Source organism: Thermobia domestica, chromosome 15, assembly GCF_964235325.1.
Source record: "Thermobia domestica chromosome 15, izTheDome1.hap1.1, whole genome shotgun sequence".
Taxonomy (NCBI): domain Eukaryota; kingdom Metazoa; phylum Arthropoda; class Insecta; order Zygentoma; family Lepismatidae; genus Thermobia; species Thermobia domestica.
The window spans coordinates 179,973,075-179,981,780 of record NC_137468.1 but is presented as its reverse complement, the minus strand read 5'-3'; the positions used below and the strand labels follow the sequence as shown (position 1 = coordinate 179,981,780).

The 8,706-nt window shown below is 37.0% G+C and overlaps 1 long non-coding RNA gene across 1 annotated transcript; it reads left to right on the top strand.

The window, feature by feature from the left end:
• The first annotated feature begins 2,017 nt into the window (after positions 1-2,017).
• Positions 2,018-8,334, top strand: LOC145671966 (uncharacterized). Its single transcript, XR_014128604.1, has 3 exons — positions 2,018-2,257; positions 6,555-6,681; positions 8,028-8,334. It is a non-coding gene; the product is annotated as an uncharacterized LOC145671966 (long non-coding RNA).
• Positions 8,335-8,706: the final 372 nt, after the last annotated feature.

The window sequence follows — 8,706 nt, the reverse complement described above, 5'->3', positions numbered from 1 at the left end:
TATCATTATTTCACTCCCTGGTATTTATCTTATGCTGTTATGTAAAACTGCACAACCGCAATGTAGTGTGGGTTGCATATATCCATGACGTTGTTACAAAGGAACGGACATGAGGATGTCCAGTCCACTTGATGAACATAACAAAGATATGTTCATGCACAATAAAATTAGGAGCCATGGACAACGAAGTAAACCACTGGTTCCCATTAACCCTGTTAGTATAATGAAAAATGTAGACTCGCAGTGAAATAGCTGTTGCATCAACACTATTCATTGGAAAGTCGTGGCTTATAATTTATTCTTTTCAGTATGAAACCAGGTTTCCAGTGGTGCTATGTATTGGAGCCCATAATGTACTTGAACAGGGAGAATTGGGAGAATGTTGGGAAAGTCCCCTCCAGATAGAAATCTTATCAACTTTGAACCACTCTGGAGTGGTCCTGGATAAAAGCACGCAATCTAAATGTACCTCGAAAAAAAAAAAAAAAAACTGTAGGGGATAAGAAATGAGTGTATGAGGGGAAAGGTTGTATACCAATACAAGCTTTTCTTTTATGTTTACTACCGAAATCTATATGGAGCATATGTTATCGATATGCTACATACGTACTGTACATACTTTTACCGCTTAAATGTGTCATGATGCCGCTGGAGGATATCTGACATCTAAGAGTGTTCCGTATGCATGTTACATACTTTAGCTATATGTTATATACGTCCATCTGTATAGATCCTTACTGCCTATATACACTTCTATCTTTTGTACGGAAAATACGTAAAGATGTAACACTTATACGAAACGTATTATAAATCATACATTTTAAGTTATATGTTTGTAGCAGGATATCATGCGTTAAGTACAAAAACTACAGGGCTTATGGGTGTAACCTAAGATTTTAACGTACGATACATACGTTCTTTTTCCTTCATTTAGTTTCAACTCTCATATATCATCATTGCTGAAACATACTCTAAATTTTAACTTCTGCAATCCACATAAAAATTGCAAAATGCACCAAAATCTCTCGCTTTTATCGTTACGAATTCTTGGTGTTCTACGAATATCACATTCTTAAGCTTATAATGTGCTAGCGTTTAACATGAATGTGTCATATGCATTCAGTGAAAATGTTAGCTCATAATTAATGCCTCAACCTCCATAATTGTAGCAATTCCATCCACGGCAAATTTCGAAGGTTATATTTGTTTTTATATCACAAGTTAGGTTCGCTTTGCTGCAAAAGTAGAGTTGATTTAAAAGTTTGTTTCGAACTTTGGCATTTCTGTAAATTAAATGAAATACCATTTCGAGTTTACACGTGCATATAAATTTTCCATTATTCCATTTATCAACTTGTTTTGGAATTTTACCACGTATTATTTCTGAAACTACAAAAGAAGTTCTAGTGGCATTGGATTCTGGGAGCATTTCCGGGCAAAGAAAGAGTACGTATTCCTCGTTTTTGTTTCTGCTTCTAACGGCATTCTTTCCTTTCTCATGTCTATTCGCACGTAAATGGGATATTTTACTTCCTCAGAAGACGATGACCAGAAATTTATAGTAATGACAAAATTCTTCAAAGTTGTTTTGTTCCGAAGTAAAATATTAATTATTTCACATATAGTCAGAACATATAAATATCGATAGAACAAATACAGTTTAATTGATACTTTTATTTTATTTAGGCTTGTTCTTCGCTAGTGTTGACGAAAATAGTTCCCACAAATATTTAGATTAGAATACCTTCCTATTTTGATTTTGATATAAATATGTACTTATTGGTCCATAAAAGACAGCTACGAGCATAAGCAATCGGTATAAATACTGAAATGTGAATTATAGAAAATAAATATAAAAAATATATTTATGGATGTCCCAGTCCCAAGTAGCACAGTCACGTCATAAACACGTCTTTTTTTGGGGTTCGAATTCAAAATGACGTCTTTTGAAAATTTGGAACGTCTTTATCACGTACCAAAATGGTAATAAAAATGACGTGTCAAACATGACCTAAATTGTACGTGTTTATCACGTGCCAGAATGGTACAAAGAATCACGTGTCGGACATCACCAAAAATAGACGTCTTTTTTAGGTGCTAAAAAGCGCGGACGTTCCCCGTACTGTAACTGCAGTTTGAGCAGTGCATGCTGGGAATCGTGAGCCATTTGCGGAATCGTGTTTTGATGGTATTGTTTGTGAATATAAATAATGTGTTTTGTTGAAGTCACCTGTGATAAAGGTCAGCTTTAAGACAAGTAAGTATAATTCCTATCCTATTCCTATCTAGGTGCATTCTGTGTAAAATTCAGCAGATTGAGTATTCTACGGTTTCTTATTACAGTGTATTAAAATACCGTAGAAAGAACGAGGATACCTACATTAGGTTAACATATGCAGACGCCTGTATCAAATTAAATATTTTAGGTAGAATACTATATAAAATGTTAATAGTGAAGGTAGTAAAATGATAATGTATGTGTTTTTATTCTCAATAAACCGTATATGGGAGTGAGTATGCATGGGAAAGTATGTCATTCTGTGGTGCAGTTTTATTATACAGATCCGTAGATTGTAAAATATACGAAAAAAATTGGACAAGTCTTTAATTTGCCTAGTTCATGTCGAGAACAGGACCAACCAACCTCCGCGGGGCTTCTAACCCGTTCCTACTACTACTACTTATACTATGAATCCGTATAATAAAAGCTGCACGCATTGTGGTACTATTTGCCAAGGCGAAAGACTGATAAATACAAGCAAACAACGAGATGACAGTAAGTGTATGCTTTTGGAGGCATTACTGGAACAGACGGTTCTACTAAATTTTAATACATTTCTTACATTTTCAGGTTAGGTTAGAGCATTGTATTTCCTATAGCAGAATATGCACTAAATGAGGAGCTCCATTACTACTTGCAGATTGACTTCACGGGGGTTAGTGTAAATATAGAGTAGACGCATGAGGCAAGGTTCTAGAACACAGGTACCCCTTCCCACTTAATTGTAACAAAGACAGAAAACAACGTGCCGTGCGGGGCTCTAACCCGCCATCACTCGCTGACGCTCGCTCAACAATACTATGTGAATTAAATGTTAAACTTTGGTACAGAAAAGAACCAATCTAGCTGTTAACCTATATGGGGGGGGACTTGTGTTCTAGAACCTTCCCGACGCGTAGCATATTAAGTACAGTGCATAAAACACGAAATAACTTTTGCTAGGTGCCCACTAAAAAGCACAAATGCATTCTATTGGAATCAGTGCAGGAGCACAGCAAGAGGGCCCGAGCGGCAACGAGGGGGTGCGTTCCTAGGGAACAGGCACGTCAGCGACGGGGACTATGTGCGTAAAGAAGGATAATGGAAAAGCACACTTACGCTTACAATGATTTCACTATCACTCAAAATGCGGCTTCACTCGAGCAGACGGTTCTACCAAATATAAAATTTATAGGTAAAATATTATAAGAAACATTTTTCGTGAAGGAATGAGAGTGTGAATATAAGTAATTACTGTCAGTGTACAGCATATTGAAATGAATTTTAAGTGATCAGTGAAAGTATTGCATATGTAAGTGTGGTCTTCCACTATTCTCGTTTAGACGTATATTCCCCGTCGCTGACGCGCCTGCTCCCTACGGACGCATCCCGTCGCTGCCGTTCGGACCCTGTTGCTGTGCTCCTACCCCTGCTTTTTAGTGGGGAGCTGAAATAAATTGGTTCGTGTTTTATTCACTGAAATTGTTACGCTTCACGTCCACGCTGTATTTGTACTGAGGCCTGAAGTCAATCTGCAAGCACTAATGGAGCTTCTGATTTAGTTCATGCTCTGCTAAAAGAAATGCGTTGTTCTAACCTGATATGAAACTGTAAGAAATATGTCAAAATTTGGTAGAACCGTCTGCTCGAATAATGCCCAAAATTCATTTCAATTTGCTGTGTACTGATATTAATTACTGACAATCACACTTTTATTCCTTCACAAAAATATGTTTTACATCGTATGTTACCTATGAATTTTCTGTTAGGTAGAACCGACTGCTCGAGTGAACCTCTTTGGGAAATGACCCTCGGCAATTGTTGCAATGCCAATCGTGTATGACTTCAAAGTTAGAAACAACGAGCCCTATGGAAGTTCTAACCCCTTCGCTCACTCAGTTATGTTTTGTTTAACCTTTTGTAGCACTACTGTCTTAAATCTAGTGAAAAAATTAACAAAATAGATGAATATTTGGTAGACCCGTTTGCTAAAGTAGTGCCCCCATTGTATATGTGCATAATCAGTGGGAGGATATTACCCCAGTTGAGACAAGGTGACCAGAACTTTTACTTTCAGAAACGGGACGCATACGAATCGGCGCGGGGGGTGGGGTGACTTCCACATTGCATTTTGGGACTCAGCAGTGTTTTCAATTTACAAAATACAAAGTAAGAATGATAACACAGCGTTTCTAACTTAAGTATTACCCAATAATACTTTTAACTACTTCAACACTCAGAATTCCCACTCAATTTCCACTTGAACCACAGAACACTCAATTCTCATTTGAATATTCAGAAGTTCTAGGCACGGGTGAACCTTCCCAGTAAGTGTTGGTACGGAAGAGTGTAGAATTAGCATTGGCTATTTATATTTTGAATAATAATTACGGGACACCTGGGTCATGTTTGCTTAAAAACGGGACATTTAGGCGTCCCGTTTGAGAATCTGAAAGAAACGGGACAACGGTTGAAAATAAGGGACTGTCCCGGCCAAAACGGGACGTCTGGTCACCTTGAGTTGAGAGCACTCTCAAACTGCAACCATCGCCCTGCTGCACCTACACACCCTCACAAGACACTTGGCTACCGTAACTGTGCTACAGAATTCGGTGTGGAAATCATAATAATGTAACGGGTTTTTGACTGTTCGAATATTTTGTTCATTAATTGAGTAGACAGCTCCCTCGCATTTTAGATTACAGTACTTACTCCAGTGCCAGCATGTGATGATGGATACTTATCAATGTTGCCACTGAAATTCAAAAAAATATATTCCAGCTCAATTAAGTATCCTCTACATGACTATATTATTATGATTTCCACTGCTAATCGTGAAACGGTTCAAAGGAAACCAAATGTCTTATTAAGGGACCGTGGTTGGGGGCTGGTGCTGGTTCCAGTCAGATGTGTTTAAGAGAGCTCTTGACATAGGGAATATCCTCCTAATGTTTATGCGCACATTAACAACGGAAGTCTCTTTGGGTCAAAAACCTGCTTTCAGGTGGAACACCAATTCCTCATCATTAAAAAGAAATGAAATTAAATATTTAGTTTCACGCCCCAGGAAAGGCACCGAGCCTAAGGAAGATGGTGATAATGAAATGTGAAAAATGGTGGTATGAAGAAAGTGGGCGGAAACGGGAGAGTGTCGAGAAAACTCAGGCACATGGTGTTTGTCCACCACAAAGCCCACTTGGCACGAGCTGGGATCAAACCAGGGACCCCACTCACTAGAAGTGAACGCTCTACCACTGAGGCACTGCAGCCCCATCAGTAAAAAAAAAAAAAAAAAAAAAACATACCTCATTGCTTCGGGGCTTACATATCTGCTGCCACCAAAAGGAAGGTGTGTACACAACAGGGGTGGATCCAGAGGTGACGACTGCCCCTCCCAGAGTAGGATATTTTTTATTTTTTTTTTTTAAAAATAAAACCCACCCCAGAATTGGAGCTCTTGATTTTTTCAAGCTTGTATTATAAATGTAAGATAAAAACTTTTTTTTTCACGTTGCAGAATTTAAATGAAGCAATACATAGCAAGAAATTACTTGCCTTGGTGTACGCAGGTAGTCATTTGTGTTCTTTGTGTTCAAGATGCGATATTTTACGCTCTCACTCCGTTCTCAAAACCGATCCCTGGTTCTTATGGGGCCGCGGTGGCTCAGTAGTAGAGCGTTCACCTCTGGTGCTTGGGGTCCCGGGTTCGATCCCAGCCCCCGCCAAGTGAACTTTGTGGTGGACAAACACCGTGTGCGTGGGTTTTCTCGGGGTTCTCCCGTTCCCTCCCACTTTCTTCATTCCACCATTTCATCCATTACTCATCATCACCGTCTCCTTTAGCCTAATCAGCATAATCGTGGGACGTAAAACTCAAAGATTTTCCGATCCCTGCTTCTTGTTAACAACGGGCAGACAATAATCCATAAAATCTATCTGTCCACAAGTTTGTCAATATTTATTTTGCGTATCTTTCCATTTAAGAAGTGGCCATTCCTGCATCGGGTTGGGACGATTTCGGACTCTTCTTCACACCTTCCTTTACGCTGAAATTATCCAGAACAGAAAGCATGTGAAATTTATGGCTGATATTTCCCTGCCAACTTATTTTTTTTTCTATAAGCTCTTTTTTTTTTTTTTTTTTGATACAAAATGTAGTAAAAACCCACTTTACTGTTTACATAAAATTAAACTGCTTCATTTCATGTTAAATGTATTTAGTCGTTGTAATAAGCCTAATTGTAAATACATGTTATATGCCAAAATAAGCCTTGTATGTACTCCCACTTTCCAGAGCGTGTGGCCAATGCTCCTGCAAATGATGAATTGATCAACAGCAGACCACCTGACCCCTTTCTGCTCGTCGAGCTGCTCTAGAAATATCACTGTGGAGGATGACATACATACCAAAGTTGCGACAGGTGAGTTTTTGACATGTTATTTTATAATACCCATGTAAGAAAATGCCGAGTAAGAAGAAAAGAAAGAAAGTAGTAATATTTTATTAGTACTTAACTAAAATAAAATAATTGTTGAAAAAGGCAATACTTTTATATAAATGAAATATTCAATTTAACGTTCCACTATCAGGCACTGAGGCGAAGGGAGTCGGTGATGATGAGAAGTGAATTAAATGGTGGAATGAAGAATGTGGGAAAAAATTGGAGAACTCCAAGAAAAGCCGCTTGAAGTGAGCTGGGATCGAATCATTGGCCCCAAGCACCAGAGGTGAACGCTCTATCACCGAGCCACAGCTGCGCCAATTTTATTTAAATGTAACTGTTTCAGCAACTACCCTTGTCTTCTTCAGATACACTCTATTTATTTATTTATTTATTATTTTAGATTTTTAAAGGTTTCCCTGTTTATTAATTTTTATTCCTTCAGCAATTATTTTATTTGACTTGAGTATTTATATATAAGCAAAGCTTTAATATGGAATGTATCACATGTTATAGTGTTCGCGCTTTTTTTTTTTTGAATGGATAAAAGTACTCCTCCCGAAAATATTTTTCTCAACAGAGGGGTAAAATATAATTTTCACCAAAGAGAAGTTTTATTATTATTATTAATAATAATAATAATAATAATAATAATAATAATAATAATAATAATAATAATAATAATAATAATAATAACTGCCGCAACTTCTAACCCTGCTCAGAACAAATAATGTGACGATTTTCACCCTACTGCTTGTGACAGAATTCTGGTTCTAGAAGTCTTATTTTTTAAAAATACTCCAGTAACAAGTGAGGGGGCGTTTGCTCACAATTTTTTTACTTTTCGGAATACATAAGTTATACACCATTTTGTTTGTATCAATATCGTATCAATATACTTGATCGTCACTTTTAGCTCACATCCTAAAGTTGGTCTTGGAGTGGCATTTTATATTGTGAGCACATACGTAATGTAGCCTTCTATGAGTGTTTCAGAATTATTTGTCATGTATCTGTATATACAAAGTCTTATATCCCCCAACTTGTTTGATCCTCCTGAACAATCAGAGTTAACAGCTGCAATAAAATCAAAAGTTAAGCTATTACAGAATAACTAAAATTAATGGTAGTTCAATTTCGCTGTTTGGAAGGCCGTTAAAAGTGGGACTTCATGCAAGCGAGTGCAGTAACTAATCGTTTTATTGCGTATTGATTGTAGTTACACATGACGTATTGTAATTATTTTTTAAAATTTTCTCCCCACCTGAAAAATTGCACTATGATTGTTCATGTTTTTGTTTTTTTTTTTTTTTTTTATGTTTCAGTGTTCCTATCTGTCATCGTTGGGAGGAAAAGGGACCTTTCTCTGATGCTTGGTTTCCAAAGAGCTGGCGATGGAATTTAACTCCCGCGGAAAAAGAGCAAAGTTCACGTTGTGCAAACTAGCCTTAAAGACACTTATCATTCGTGAGTAAAAATAAAGATCTTCAAATGAACAAATGCCACAAATCTTCAAAATGTTAGTAGAAAGATATTCACTTCCATCTGCCTTGTTGTTTGAGGATGAAAAGGATTCGGCATGTTTGAAACATGTTGACCTGTTCCTCCTCGCTTTGTTTGGAAATCAATGTAAAGGCATCTCTTTCGAAAACTAAAAGATGGAAGAAACTGCTACTGGTATAATAGATGGGATAATAGGTGGGATACTTACCGCAGTCCCCATTTTTAACCTACTTAAGCACGTGAGGCTTTTTTGATATGATGCTGCATTTCTGTACTTTCAATAACTATGAAAGGTGTTTTCCTTCATACGAAATTTATAGAAAAATTTTATTCTTTTTATTTTATATTATTAAAAGATCTCTGTAAGTTTTAGATTATAACCAACAGATTTGCATTGTCTACATATTTCTTGTTTGTATTACAAATAATAAAGACAAGCAGTGTTTCTTGTTGCATTACAAATAGCATGAATATTATTTTATACGACAAAACGTGCACATT